The 16,688-nt window shown below is 36.3% G+C and overlaps 1 long non-coding RNA gene across 3 annotated transcripts; it reads right to left on the reverse strand.

Annotated features, from left to right (window-relative positions):
- Nucleotides 1–801: 801 nt before the first annotated feature.
- On the reverse strand, nucleotides 802–6,722 carry LOC127853511 (uncharacterized). Of its 3 annotated transcripts, none has more exons than XR_008036644.1 (5): nucleotides 6,688–6,722; nucleotides 5,757–6,264; nucleotides 5,081–5,220; nucleotides 4,459–4,632; nucleotides 804–3,464 (listed from the first exon to the last, which is right to left on the reverse strand). It is a non-coding gene; the product is annotated as an uncharacterized LOC127853511 (long non-coding RNA). The 3 variants fall into 3 exon arrangements; XR_008036643.1 differs by lacking the exon at nucleotides 6,688–6,722 and adding an exon at nucleotides 6,519–6,650; XR_008036642.1 differs by lacking the exon at nucleotides 6,688–6,722 and having other exon boundaries at nucleotides 802–3,464; nucleotides 5,757–6,484.
- Nucleotides 6,723–16,688: the final 9,966 nt, after the last annotated feature.

A 16,688-nucleotide genomic window follows, 5' to 3' on the forward strand; every position in this document is an offset into this window, starting at 1 on the left:
TGACTTTAAAAATTACCAGGAACCAGGAACATTACTTTTTTTTACAGTAAATTTAACCAAACAACGGAATCTCGTCCAAATGGATCCAGAAGTTATAGGCAGATACTGGCTGTAATCGAAAATAGAATGTGAGTTGACATGTAAGTGTACGCACGCTGTACGTATAATCGTACATGATCTAAAACCCGATTTCTAACACTATCCTGCAAACAATTTCGTAATGACATGTTCAACATTCTTCTTCATATGCATTTTCTTGCATAGATAAGGTTATAAAACTGTAAGAATAAGGTGATTAATACGTGTCCTAGATCTATGCCTTCCTTCAAGGTTAAACCACGGTCGGTGCCCAACGAACTTATTGTGAACCTTCATTAAAACATCAATGTCGTTCATATCCCAGTTAAAATAGTTAATGTATGATCGTAACCTTTAAGGATGTTCGATCGTTTTGTGATAATTTTCAAAATATCCGGAATGCTATAATTTTTTGTATGGTGATTAATGAATCTGTATCTGAAATTAATATAAAATAAAAAAGAGAGGTCACCGTGAATAATTTTGAGATAACGAAGGTTTTTAAATGCCATGTGCGTTTGAAAAAAGGTCATTTTTGCGGGGCATAAATTTGGGGGTACGGTAAAATGTTTTTGTGTAATACATCTAAAATGGCATAATAGTATTGAGATTGCATTAGATTAGCAACTGTAACATGTGTATTATCATAGTGAACAGTTTTAAAACCAAAAATTATGGAAATCGTAAAAAAAAATGAGAAATAAGTATGAATAGTTTTTTGTTTGTTTTGAATTTTTTATTGCACAGTTCAAAATAGATAACATGCAATACAGATACATATTTCTGTTGATGTAATATTCATATTCATTTGAAGTTCTAAATAATTAAAGGAAACTAGCTAAGCATTAAAATGAAGTAAAGAAATTGATAGGTCACCGTGGATTTTTTTTTGCTATAGACATTTTAATATGGACTTAATTTCAAAAATACAATGACTAACATTGTAATAGTAATTAAAACATATCTATATAATAACTGCTCCATAACAATCAAATTTTCAACTGAAATGTGATACACGTAGAAATATTTTTAATGTATATTGTTATGAAAATATTTCAGATGTAACAACTGAAAAAACAATGTTGATGTTCATATAAACATCTTAAATTACCCCACCCACCTGTTACCCATGTTGTTGGTTGTAAATTGAACATATGTATTAGGTATTTTAAAATTATTTTTAGAACTGTGTGATGTGTATTTAAAGACAAGAGGCCATGATGGCCCTGTATCGCTCCACTGCTGAAAAAAAGACTGAAACAAATATTCTCCGCATGAGCAGATACTTAAATATAGGCCCTATTTAAGCACATGTACAATTTTGTGACCACCTGGGCTGGGTCAAATTTAACCCCAGGGGCATAATTTGAGCAAACTTTGTAGAGGACTACTATATCTCACTCCATACAAAATGTGGTGGCCCTAAGTCTTAGATGTAGAGTTAAGGACAAGAATATTTTTAAAGTTTTCACAAAATAAGCAAGATACAAGCGTATATAATGTTAAATTTTGTGACCCGCGGGTCAGGGTCAAATTAGACCCAAAGTACAAACTTGGTAGATGACTTTAAGATGTTCCTGCATACCAAATTTGGTAGCCATAGTCAGAATGGTTTTCGACAAGATTTTTTAAGATTTCACAAAATAGGCGCTTTATAAGCGTTTATTAAATTTTGTGACCCCCCGCGGCAGGGTCAAAGTTGACCCCAGAGGCATTATTTGAACAAATTTGGTAGAGGTTTATAAGATGTCACTACATACCAAATTTGGTAGCCCTAGGCCCAATAGATATGGACAATTTTTTTTTAAGTTTTCACAAATTAAGCACTTTATAAGCATATGTTCAGTTTTGTAACCCCTGGGGCAGTTTCAAATTTAACCCAAGGGGCATAATTTGAACAAACTTGGTAGAGAACTATTACATGTCACTACATACCAAATTTGGTAGCCCTATGCCATACTAATATGAACAAGAAGATTTTTAAAGTTTTCACAAAAAATGCCTAATATAAGCATATGTTCAATTTTGTGAACCTCAGGGCAGGGTCAAACTTGACCCTAGGGGCATAATTTGAACAAACTTGGTAGAGGACTATAAGATGCCACTACATACCAAATTTGGAAGCCCAAGGCCCAATGGTTATGGACGAAAAAATATGTGAAGTTTTCACAAAATAAACCCTATATAAGCATATGTTCAATTTTGTGACCCCGGGGCAGGGTCAAATTTGACCCCAGGGGCATAATTTGAACAACGTTGAAAGAGGAACATTCCTGAGAAATTTCATCACAATTGGACCAGTAGTTTAGGAGAAGAAGATGTTTAAAGGAAACGTTCAGGCACGCACGCACGACGGACACAGAATCATAACATAAGCCCCGCTGGCCTTTGGCCGGTGAAGCTTAAAACAACAAAGAATACAATAAGCTGGGCAATTATGTTTCACACACCATCTGTGGTTTAATGCACTGCCAAAAATATCTTACAACTTAGGTGAAACATGAGAAATACAACTGACATAAGAATCACAACTATGTTCGTCATCGAGAAGGAAAAACAATTATGTAACAGCTATTAGATTTCATAGCTTATCTATATACAAGATGCAAATTACAATTGGTTAGATGTCAGGCAACAAATAACTCGCTATTGTACATATTATTTTCTTTGATTTTGTTACTCTGATTTGTCCGTTTGTAACCTCTGACAGGGGGCTCCTAAAACCACTCAGTCCGTTTCTTTTTGATACAGGACTCAAATGTTTAAGTTGAAATCCACTTCCTGCAACTTTCCTTGCAACACCTTGACTTATAAATTTTGTATCAATTATGGTTTGTAAAGATTTGATGTTGGAAGCAACCTTTAGTTACACATTGTATGTTAACACTGCTCGGTAAAAGCTGAATGAATATTTGTTAACAATTTTTGGTCAAGAGGAACAAAGTTCACTAACTTTTGTAAAGCTAAAATATCCTGTATAGCGCCATGTGCCATGTATAATTCACCGCTTATATGATTTCATATTTGGTAATATTTCCTTTAACATTTTTAAGTATCTAAAAAGCCACAAATATTTTGCTGAAACTCAAACATTTTTCAACAAGTATGGATAGCACGGAGCAACACTTTACAATCAAAAGACTCTATATTATGCCCAACTAAAATAATTGGTGAACATTTCTGTAAGAATGTTATAAAACTTGTCAATGCAGATTTGATGGGGACAGCTGTTACTGTTTGTCTCTTGACAAGCATAGAGACGCTAACAACTGTCACTCCAGTTATTTCTGACGCTTGCAAGGAAATCTTCTTCTCATGCATCACATATGTTGAAAATTGACCAGTTGAATGCACTGCAGCTATCTGAATTATGTGAGAAGTGTGCTCTGAAAAAACAAAACAAAAATTTTTAATTGAAATTGCACAAAATCCATTTTAGCCCCGTTAATCACAGAGCCCTGGGTCGCTCCCCCAAGTACAATGTAAACTTCTTAAAATACATTTGAAGTGTTTACAATAAATATAAAAGGGAAAAACATTGCCCCCCACCAGGACAGGACTTTTTTTTAAGCTTAATGTGAACAATCGTAGAAGAGGTTCCTTCACATTCATTCTCTATGCATTGTGGTTTAAGAGAATTTTCAGTTGAAGGGTTATTGATCGGAAACAATTTTCACACTTATTGTGACCTTTGACTAAGTGACCATAATTTAAATGGGGGTTATATACTGTCCAATCCCTATGCACATGGAGAGTAAAAAGCCAATCAGTGAAAAAGTTGACAAATTATTGATCGGAAACTTAATGATCTACCCACAGACAAACATCCAGCTAAACAATATTAACTCTCTCTTCCAAGGGGGGCATAATAACTGTTATTATGAAAATTGAAACGCTCTTTTCTTCCATTCATGGATATATCAAAGTAAGTTGTTGGCATCTAATGATTTTATGTATTCATAAATCTGAAGAAGCGAAGAGAAGAGTGTTTAAATTCTTAAATGATGCACAATAATATACTAAAGCCAGTTGTGGGTAATGTAACATTGCATCATCTAAGTGGTATTTACTATCATTTTATCAATAAAGATTAAGAATGATGTATTATATGAAAGCAAAATGAGAAATTAGTCTGAACATAACTCTTGTTGCAATTCAAACATATGCTAGGTTGACCAACAATTCACACGATATCTCTGACACATTGAGTTACTCAGCAGTAGCAGGTTGAATTATGTTATACATGTAAGTAAATATGTATATTTTTTAATAGAAGTTCAACTTTGGAGATTTAGAGTACCTAAATACCTGAATTGGACCAAGATAAACTTCTGTATGTGCAACACTGTGAATAAGGAATATGTTAAAAATAAACTTTACCTAACCCTCTTGTTTCCAAATCAAAGAAAACAAATTCCTTCCCAGTAGTGTCTAGCCCTGCTTGACCAGGCTTGGGTATAGGTGGGGGTATAGTTGTAACTTCAACGTCTTGGTCCTCTATGTTTGAACTGTATGTTGGTCCCACTCGTACTTCTTGCACTGTCCTTTGAATGCCTGAACAGAAAAACAGAATTTCAAATTGGAACATTTGCTTGCACCTTCATGGGTTATCTCCGATTTTTATTTAAAGAAATGATTACACAGCACATTAATGCTTTTACAATAATCAATTTACAAACATTAGCATATGCTTTTAAATGTTACTACTACTTTGCATATATAATTGATGGATCTATTGATACAATCTACAACAAGAAATGTGTCCACACAACACGGATGCCCCAAACTCCAACTTTGTAACTATATAAAAAAATAATCCATACAATTCTAAGAAACCCAGTTTGGTGAAGATCGGATGAAAACTACTTGAATTAGAGAGAAGGCACGACAAGTGTGAGGGACTGACCGACCCACGGACAGTGCGAAAACTATGTCGCCAATTGGGGGCATACAAATGAAGAATACTGTGTTTTAAATATAAAATGCCCATAATTAAAAATACCGTTCGAGTTTTAAGTCTTATGCGTCACTGTTTTGCTGCACGAGTAACAGCTATAGCCTTTCTTTTTTGTGCTGAAGGTCATGGAGAAGGGCCAGTTTCGATGTGAAAGTCCCAGGTGAAACACCCAGTTTTTGATTTACCTGAAACAGATTGCAGTAAATGACAGAACAGTTGACAATGCACAATGCTAGAATATGCTTATGCGGAATAAAATAATATGAAATAATGTCACTAATTTACAAAAGTTACAACATTTTATAAGACCTAGTGATCTACATACACACAAATAAGAATTAATTCAAGCCCTTTATTTTCAAAACCAATACGTATTTGACAAATTGAGAATATTTATGTTTTGTAAACTTGTAAAATTTCATATTTATTACCGGTATTAATAACTAGGACTGCAGGAAGAAAATAAACTTATGTCACTTAAAAATATACATGTTTAACTAAGGACAACCATTCACATTCTACTGTAATTGTGTTTACTGGCAGTAAATCAGACAAAATATGAAGGAAAAATATAGCAAGTACAATATAAAAAATGTATGCATGTAGACTACACGCGAATAACTTAGAGATAACTATCTGAATGTATTCAAAAGTATCAGTAATTTAGACAATAAATCATGATATAATGCACCAATGTACCAAAAAGACAAAGAAGTCTTACCCAAATGCAAGCTTTGTGATCATGTCATAAACTCTGCCATGTTTCCGTCCAGTAGCCACATTATTTACTGCACCACAATTGCTAAACTGTATGTCCAAAACACATGCCTGTCCGAAATCCCTGCTTTCTACAGTGTTAAGTAAATTCATGGGCACTTGACAAGCACTGCATGCTAAAAGCGATTCGGTCAATGTGTCGAGTTCAACGACACGTCTACCAATTTTATATCCAACTAGCATCGCTGTTGTCACATGTGGTCACGCTTACCGACGAACCGATAGAAAAATCGTCAAAATAACAGTGGTCATACCGGAAATCCTGATTGTCGGTGGAAATAGTCTTTCTATTGAAATCCACATTGTTCTTTTGAACGTTGTTGTTTTCAATACCTTTTAAGTTTCGTTTTGTATTCCGAATTATATCCAAATTAGACATTTTAAATGAAAATTATTAAGCCAAGTATCTGATTCTCATTGTTGACAAATTATCGTTTCGTTATCAATAGACGCTTGTATTTGCACAGAAAATAACATCTACAGCGTAAGCAAGCGTTTCATCGATGTCGATCACGAAGTGACGTCAAGCAATCGAACGCTTGGTTTCAATGCAGTAAATCTCGAAAATATGTAAATGCCGAAAATTTAAAGGCGCATAATCAAAACAGTAAAACTAGAATTTACACTCGTTTATTCCAACCTAATATTTTGAAACCGTGAAAATATATAAAGGTTTTTAATTTTCACGATATAGTGAATCAATTACCGTAAAGTGGAAACGATCGAACATCCTTAATACTTATTTATTATGCTATTAGAAATATTAAGTTATGGTGATATTACACGGGGGCAATAAATTAAATATCCTTATAATAAATATTATTGATTTAAGCGAATTTTAACAAAACGAAGACTGCATATATAAGGTAACAAACTGGGTCTATTTTAAGACATCTTTATTCAAAACGTCATACTACCAACGCCACTTCTTATAAATGGTGTGATGCAGTATTTATATTGGACCCGAGCCAATTATAAACGTACTACTTTGTACCCACTGCACGGGGTCAGTAAGAAGCCGTGTCCTGAAATGAACCGAGTATCATTTTAACTCAACGTTATACCGGGGGAGAATAGTTAGACAGACATACAGAGAGACAGATTATTCATAATAATACAAAAGTACATCTTATTCAGGCTTAAATAAACACAGTATTCTCTGTCACGTCACTAGTTATGACAAGTTAACAACAAAACATTACTGTAATTTACATAACAAATAATAGTCATGAAGAGTAAAATTAAAATAAATACAATCGATGGTGAGAACCCGCATGTTCTATCAAGGCGACACTGACGTTTATTTACCAGTATTATTAAGAATCGCATTTGTTATAACAAAAGCTTCTTTGATAAACATACCAAGAAAGACACTTTGCATACAATGAATATCTATCTAATTCTCCATAAACAGCAACATTACATGTATTTATTTTAACCCATTTATGCCTAGCGTCTAGAAAAAAAAGGCCATGGCAAACAGCGCAGACCTCATCAGGGTCTGCGCTGTTTGCGGAAAGGAATTTCTGTAAGCAATTTTCTGAATATAGAAATAAATGTACTAGACTTCCATAATTTTGGAAATAAATTGATCCAATTTAGTAGGATGAGAGAGTCCACTAGGCTTAAATGGGTGAACCTGTACCAATTGTCTGCAAGATCGTTTGCTATATAGTTTTCAATGAAGACATCTTGATTGCATTCGTGCCGTCATTTATAATTCATTTTGATTATAAAATGCTTATGTCTATGGAAAATATACAGACCTACAATACACAGTCAACTTCTGGTCTGACTTGGCAAATTAAAGACAAGTATTCTGTAAGAGGCAACATAAATTCTCTTGCGTTAGTGTGTTTCTGATTTTCGGAATGGTTCGATTAAAAAAGTCAATATGTATTGTGCGTCTGCACAATTCAATACTTTTCTATTAAAAGTAATGGCAGTCATCAATCCTCATTTCTTTTACCAAATACTTTTGTGTAATTTTGGCGAAGTCTTTTCTTACGAAATTCTTATTTTAGGGTCTGCTCAAAGGACGCTACCTGTAATTAGATTTGCGTAAGGAATACAAAATTGTTTTTTTGTGCTTTAAACTGAACCCGGTTTACGTGCTCATCTAAACATGCTGTCTGTCTGATAGCATGATTGATTGTATAAACTATATACAATTAAATTAAATATACAATTATAATAAAATATGTTATTCTGGCGATTGCCGGGAGCCTCCACCTCATTGCCCACGTCAGATGTGTTTGTCCTGAGCAGATGGTGAAGTAACTTTTCTTAAAATAACAGTTTACTATTTCGAGTAACACTGACTTTTCTACGCTATTCTACGCCCCTGCCTACGGTGGCACTAAGGTGACATCACCGTTCCAAAAAGACTGTTTTCCCGACTTTTTTTGGAGCGGTGATGTCACCTTAGTGCCACCGTAACTGCCTGCATAACGACATTAACTGATTACACGACATTATTGATATAATTGATCATAAAACGTTATGGACTTTGTCAGTCGCTGTCGCTCTCTGTCCGCTGTTCTGTTTATTTACATTCGCCGACAATCTAAACGGTGTTGATACGGTTTTTATCTGCATTCTACTTGCCTGATCAAAAGATTATAATAAACACAAAATGACAAACCGTAACTACTTTAAGTTTTCGGACACTTAAAAAATTATTTTCCGAAAGTTTAGACCAAAAGTTTTCCCAAAAAAATACGAGTGCTCGAAAATTAAGAGATATATATGTTAGGTTTGTTTTCTCAATTAGTATACATGTATTGAAATAAAACCAATTAATAAATGTGCAATAATTGTATTGTGTTGTACTCTCCTTTATGTACTTAACTTATTTACAATCTCTTATCTGAAATGGCATATTAAAAGTTTTGAAAAAAAAAAAAAAAAAACAATACTGCTTCCTGAATACAATATCAGTTAAAATGATGTTAGGTGAAACTATTGTTTATTACCGGTATACACTATATTTTACCGTGCTATTTTACCAGATTTCTGCCATGTGCTCGCTTATCTGGGACCCTTCGAGCATGGAGTTTTACAACCGGATTATGGTCATTAAACCTGGTTTAAGAATGCCCTTAGGGCAATCGACCATAACATTTGCGTTATTTGGCAGATTACCATGTAATAAAACATCGGAATTTTTGTTGTGTAGATCTAGTAACATAAGGATAAAAAATGTCATTGTTCGTCACTAACACCGCACACAAATTATGGACATGTATGACTTCTAAACGTTTTTCTTTTTTCGTTAACATTATTTACAGATTTCCCACTTAAATAAGAATATGCAAGGAAGTGAATAATTTTTTCCTATATATATTCAACTTTTTTTTCAACTGTTTGGCGAATATTATCGAATTTAGCAAACCTTATCGCAAACTTAATCGTACATGTAGTGAATATTATCGGAATAATTAACAATGATCGAACATTCAACATGGACAAAAAGAATATATTTATAGCAATACCGATGATGCTATTATCACAACTCAATATTTTTGTTATCAGTATCATCAGAAATGACCTAGTTGGTTTATAATTCAATTGTCAGTGGTTCGATCCCAGGTGGGGTTAACTTTTTTTTTACTTTGTTTTTCTTTAATTTCATTCTTGTTCTATACTGGAGCTTTTTAGTCATGTCGTTTAAATTTTCAATTTAAAGCATTTAATCACAAACTTCAAAACAAGCCGAAATCTGTGAACAAGTACATGTAAGTTATAAATGATTAAGGTCGAGTTTGATACTGTATGGTATTATGTTTGTGATTAAATATTGTTTTTTATTGTTGTAAAATACAGATAAACTGCTTTCCACTAATGTCGTCAGCTAGGTACCACTTGTCATTGCTTGTTTCGCCCTTTTAAACCTAGGACAAGCTCTAAGTGGCGGGCGGCAGTGTTGATCAGACACTACCCATTAGTGGATGGCTTCCAGCTACTGGCGTTCCTCCTTAGCCACAACCAGCTGGAGCTTCTTTCTGCTGCCTGTGATACCTTCTTAATGGCCAGCTTTCTCGCCTGTCCCACTATTCGCATATCCTGGAACATCTTTCCCAGCGATGGTGCAGGAAACCCTCTGCATCCCACTTCAATCGGGTAGTTCCATGCTCTCCACCCGGCCTCTCTACATTCCTGGACGAGATCTTCGTACTTGGCCTTCTTTCTCTCATGTGCCTAAGTACATCTTTCTTCCCACGGTACAGTCAGCTCTACCAGAATGATCTTCTTTGTCTTTTCGGAGACCTTCACAATGTCTGGACGTAGGGTAGTGTGGACAATGTCTGGAAACTGCAGCTGTTTTCTAAGATCTGCCCGTAGTTCCCAGTCATTTGTGCCGTCTAGGATACTCGGATGTCCTCCCTTTGTACCCTTCATTACTGTCCCTGCTGGTACAAAGTTGATGTGCTTTGCCCCTGCATGTACTCGCGCCTTCTTCTTGTGTCTCTCAAGTGTATCAGCTACCTCTCGGAGTACCTGGTCATGTCTCCAGCGATATCTCCCCTGGGCAAGTGCTTCCTTACACGAGGACAAGATGTGGTCCAGGGTAGCTCTTCCTCCACATAGGGTGCATTCTGCTGTCTCTATCAGCCCCCATCTCTGGAGATTCGCTGGTGTTGGCAAGACATCATAAACTGCCCGGATCAGGAACTGCAGTTGAAAAAACTGGTACTTCCAGATATCTGTCCATGACAGTTTCCTCCCTGTTGTCTGCCACTTTGTCCAGCTTCCCTGGCTCCCCATCTGGACTGCTTTAACCTTTCTTGTCCCTTCTTCTTTCTTTCGGATTTCGCTCTGAACAAGTTCTCTTCTTTGGACTGTTGTGGCTGAACTTCACGGTTGTCTAGTGTTCCAGCCGAGTCCCTGTCTACCTTGACAACTTGTTCCCACTATGTCTTGATGTCTCAGTCGACTCTCTGCCTGCTCAACTGCATTGGATGCTGACCATCTTCTTCCAGTTCTGACCTCTATCCCTGCATTTCTGATGCTCATGTCGCTAGAGTCTCGTAGGGTCAACACGAGCCTTGCCTTACTAACTTTGTACTCCTCTACAATTGATGAAAGAGGGAGCTGCAACATTCCGGTTCTGTTGTAGAGTCCAATACTTGTCATACATGATGGAAGTCCGAACCATCGCCTCAGGCTCTTGTTTATCATGCTTTCCAAGCTATCAACCGTCAATGTTGGGATCTCATACAACATTAGTGGCCACAGAAGACGGGGCAGGAGGCCATGCTGAAAAAGCCATGCCTTGAACTTCCCTGGTAGGCCCGTTCCCTCTATCTTTGCAAGCCCATTCCTCAGTTGCTGCCTAATGCGCTCTGTGTTATTTCTGCTATCACCCAGTGTGGTGTCAAACCATTTACCCAAGCACTTGACGGGGTTGTCAATAAGTGATGGGATATCCTCGCCCTGTACCCTGAGTGTTATCTTCTGCCAGACTTTGCCTCTTCTCAAGATAAGAAATCTTGACTTCCTTGGTTTGAAGGTCATTCTAGCCTATGACACAACATCTTCAAGGGCTGATAGGATCCATCGAGCTTGTATGTGGGACTCTGTTGTGATAGTCAGATCATCCATAAATCCCCTCTGTGGTGGAAGTCTGATATCTGTCTGGGTCTTCGGTCCCCTTGACTCCCTGTCTCCGGCTTTGATGATGAGATTCATAGCGGCGATGAATAGTACTACTGACACAGTGCAGCCGGTTACAATCCCCTTCTGAAGCTGTATCCAGGATGTTGTAAAGTTCTTTGTTGTGAAGCGCATGTTGATGTTTCTGTAGTAGCTTCTGACAATGCTCTGAATATGTTCTGGTACGTGGTGGTGTTTCAGAGAAAACTCTATTACCTGGTGGGGTGCCGTGCCATACGCATTTGCTAGATCTAGCCATACAACTGTGAGATCTGTCTTGTTGATCTTAGCTTCCCTGATTAACTGGCTAATAGCGCATGTGTGTTCAATGCAGCCAGAGAATTCTGGAACACCTCCCTTCTGTGCTGATGTGTAAATGTTTTTTATTAATGTCTTTTGGTAAGCTGTTGTGATCCCAGTTAAGATTGTAAACAATTTTTAATGTTTATGCATATTTCTTACAATCTATGTAGCGGTACTTGGGTTTTGCCTAATTGATGTATTTTTATAAAATTTGACGTAGACGGCAGGGATAGTTAAAAAATTTCGGTTAAAAGTGCGGTGACCCCCTTTTTTATTTGTGTTTTATGTTGACAACACGTAGATGAACATATTTGAGCAGTTTTGCAGAATTCTATTTGACAGAAAAAAAATTAAATTACATTTTGGTGTTAAAAATAGTAAAAAAATGATGTTTTTTGGGGTGACATAAAAAAAAATAAAAAATATTTCTTTTTTTTAATTTAACTTGTGTTCTCCATTTTTTGGCATTGTGTTGTTTAATTAAATGGTATATTATGTATCTCAGCTTATATAATATCTATATGTTGTCTATTTCATAGGTTATTAATTGGTTTGAGGCAATTAGAGATTTTCCAGTTTAAATGAAAAAGTGCATGTTATAAAATGGTGAATAAAATCAAAACAAGGTCTGTGACCCTATATTTATATTTCATTTTTCATATACATGTAGTATTTGTATATAGTACTTGAATATAAATTTTGAACAAAATCTATTTGGTGGAAAAAAATCAGCAAAACTGCAGCAACACCCCTTAGGTCGGCACACACAAAGTTTGACGCTCTGATCAGTGACAACAGTCTTAAACATATTCTGAAGCGACATATCGATATCTAACTCAAGGACACAGTGTTGACGTTAAATGATGTTTACTTTACAAAGGTCTAGAAGCGAACGAGTCTGCCACCACAGATGCAGGACAAGAGGTTAACAAGGTGTGACCTTGGATTTTGGGCTCCTCCGCCAAGGCAAAATGTGTGCTATAAATCCGACCAAAGCAAATACAATAAAACGAAAGTAAACATTGACATTTTGTGTTTATTTAAAGAGAGACGTCCAAACACTCAAACACTACAAGGCCATGAAAGGTTTCGTGGTCTCATTAGTGGACAGGGTAATTCATCACCAGACTTAGCGGATGCAGTTGAAACTCTTTTAGTTTCATTTCATCGTGAATCAGAAAATAATAATTCGGATGTTCTAGTTTGTATCAAACCATTTAGTATATATTACTATTTTTATTTATTTATTCATTTATGTTTGTTGGTTGCGTACATGTCGTCGCTTGATTGCTATAGTGCTCTAACTACATTGGAGAAAAACGCATTTACAGGTTTAACCTTTATTTTCTCACTTATTTATGCGCGTATGTGGACAAAAATATACCGGAGTGTTTAACAGCAAACGGAGAATATTAATATAATTAAATATTTACTTTAGTAAATTGTATGTTAAAGTAACATTACTATTCAAAATCAACGAAAATTTCGTACAATTGTTCGTAAAATAAACTTAACCAATTAAAAATCAGTGTTCCATATGGCAATTGCCGAAATTTCAACGTCAGATGTAGTCTGGTAAAATAGATGTTTGTAGATACAAAATGCTCGTTTTTATGATTGTTTTGCATATCTATTCATACGACACATGAACACTAAACTGGTGTTCGTGTGTCGTATGAATAGATATATTCGCGGGAATTAATTGTGGCCACAAATAAATAAAAACGAGCATTTTGTATCTACAAAAATCTATGTAATCATACCACATCTTGCGTTGAAATTTTGGCTATTGCTATAAGGAACACGGATTGTTAAGGTGTTAACTTTATTTTACGAAATACTTAACGAAATTTTCGTTGATTTTGAGCGTTATAGAGACTTTAATGCTATTTGCAATTTTATGTATGGAGATAGAGCATTCTGCTAAAAAATATATAAATCGTTAATTACTTTGCTCTAAGTCCCGGAGATGGTGCAGTACAGCATTCACCCGTTTGTAAAAATTGGAGCAAAATAGAATCGAAAACTTCTTCTGTATTCTATACAAAATGTGGAAGAATCTTGAATCCGATTATGTCATATTAAAGATCTCGTTCTCACGAACACAGCGATATAAAAAAAACTCATTTTTGAAAAAAATGGAGATAGAGCACTATAGCAATAAAGCGACGATGTGTTACTTGTCTACTACATCTGTTTTGTGTCTCGCTGTTTGGAAATCGGATCCTTGCCATTAATAACGGGGCACATCCTTTAACCCATTTATGCCCAGATGACTCTCCCATCCTTCTAAATTGGATCAATTTATTTCGAAAATTAGGGATGTCTGGTATACTTATTTCTATATTTAGAATATTTATTACTGAAAATCCTTTAAGCAAATAGCGCAGACCCAGATGAGACGCCGCATCATGCGGCGTCTCATCTGGGTCTACGCTGTTTGCAATGTCCTTTTTTCAGGACGCTAGGCATAAATGGGTTAATCAAGTTTCTCTCCGGATTGTGCATGTGCTGTTTCACATTGTGTATACGTGTACATGCATTTGAGTGATGTATGTACATTGTCGCTTTTTATAGCACCCAATACAAGACATGCTATGCAACACCTAGGTGCTTCAAATTGAAATAACAAACGTGTATACATGGGAATGTCATGGTCAGCAGGGTGACAGTAATACATGGTGGCCTTGTCTATATGACACAATACAGATCGTCGGACTGTTGAACATCCGTTTAGATTAAAGGCATATTTCGTTCGTGCTCGATATATATGACCCTTGCTTTGTAAAAAGGGGTTTAATGCATGTGCGTAAAGTGTCGTTCCAGATTAGCCTGTGTCCGCGCCGGCTAATCGGGGACGACACCTTGCGCCTACACTAGATTTTGCTAAGAACAGACTTTCTTAACAATTAAAACATCATAAAAGCGGAAAGTGTCGTCAATGATTAGCCTGTGCGGAATGCACAGGCTAATCTGAGACGACACTTAACGCACATACATTATAGTCCCTTTTCAAAGAGCATGGATATGTTTTTAAAAAGACAAGACGTATTTTTATTAAAATATATGCGTCGTTGATTTTGGTTTGTGTTGGTGGACATTAATCAACTAGATATATATATCAATGAGATCAAAGATCGCAAAGGCCTTTTTTATTGGCATTTCTTAGTTGCATGTCATCCACATTAATAACGAGGCGTTGCGCCAGCAGGGCCAGTTACCGTGGCTAATTTCTAATCATGAGATACGTTTGATTATATAATTGTAGATAAAACACAGAAAAATAAAAGGGTAATGAACATGAAATAAAAACAAATTAGTTAACCGGCCAAACGCGAATCATCCATACATAATTATGTTCAACATTTATACGCGCGTTCTTCGAACAGACCTGCTTTAGTGGTTTTCCGTAGATTGCTATTTGATTCGATTTTTAGAAGAATCGGAAACCAACGCGATTATGTTTAATATATTGGTGTAATAATTCTTATTTAATCAATTCCAAATATTGTGTATTACGTTCTTCTTGAAGAAACATTGAGGATCTATTATTTATATGCCATGATTATACTCGAATACGCCGAATAGCTTCTGTTAAGATATTCTGGTCTATATTCAATTCTGATTCGCTGTTAAGATATTCTGGTCTATATACGATTCCAGTTTCGCTTAACTAAACAAGATATATTTGAAACGATTCTCGGACAAACTGACCATAAACTGACCTTGATACCTTGCGGGTAGGAATGCAACACATTTACAAAGAGGTCACGATTGTACTGCTGTATTAAATATTAAGTTTATAAAACAAGCAGTATATGCCCTTTACCCTGCACGACGGACATCGTTATCTCGAGGGGTCAAACAGGGTGAGTCATTGACATGGACCGGATACTGGGTCAATGACTACATTATCTTGTTGACATAACCCTGACGATACGATGGTCCTTCATTACAAAAACAGAAAATCTATTGATATTGTACATTGAATTAATAGATGTAGATTTAGAGATAACGAACATGGGCACTCAAGCAAATATAATGGTACTTATATGTACTTATATAAGTAAATGAGCACCTGAACTCATACGAACTGTTAAACGCATTCAAGTGAACAAAAGTCATTTCGCATGTGTGTATATTTCAAAGTTTATGAGGTCCTTTTGTGCACGAGGCTGCATTATGTGTGGACCCGGAATGTGTTCCAGCACAGAGGCTGCATTATGTGTGGACCCTGAATGTGTCCCAGCACAGAGGCTGCATTATGTGTGGACCCGGAATGTGTCCCAGCACAGAGGCTGCATTATGTGTGGACCCGGAATGTGTCCCAGCACAGAGGCTGCATTATGTGTGGACCCGGAATGTGTCCCAGCACTCTTACCTATTTACTTACAAGAGCCCCGAAAGTTGGAGCGAATGAATAAAATGATGAATTATTGATAGTATAGTGACCATCAACCAAGATAACATGTTTCCGGATGTCCGGTTTGAATCCGGGTCGGGTCAATTATGTACGAAGCGCGTTCACCAACCACTGCTCTAACCGGATAGACAAAAGTAATTCCGGTCAAGTTAGCAGGTGCACGCATTGTTCATTAATCATGCGCGCGCTCGTCTGGGGTCACTACGGCGTCATTATGCGACAGCTTTCAAGGCACAGCATGCACCCTGCCGTTGCGATAGCAAATATGATGACTTCTTTTTATCAGATAGCATGATGCACTGTTAAAATTAATTTAGCCTCGCTCTAGGAAAACGGGGCTTAATGCATGTTCGTTGAGTGTCGGGAACCGTCGATACTTTCCGCCTAAACTAGATTTTCGATAGAGGAGACTTTTTTATAAGAAAAATAAATACCATTAAAACGGAATGTGTCGTCCCTGATTAGCTTTTCCGGACTGCACATGCTAATCTGGGA

Source organism: Dreissena polymorpha, chromosome 12 (genome assembly GCF_020536995.1).
Source record: "Dreissena polymorpha isolate Duluth1 chromosome 12, UMN_Dpol_1.0, whole genome shotgun sequence".
In the NCBI taxonomy this organism is placed as follows: domain Eukaryota; kingdom Metazoa; phylum Mollusca; class Bivalvia; order Myida; family Dreissenidae; genus Dreissena; species Dreissena polymorpha.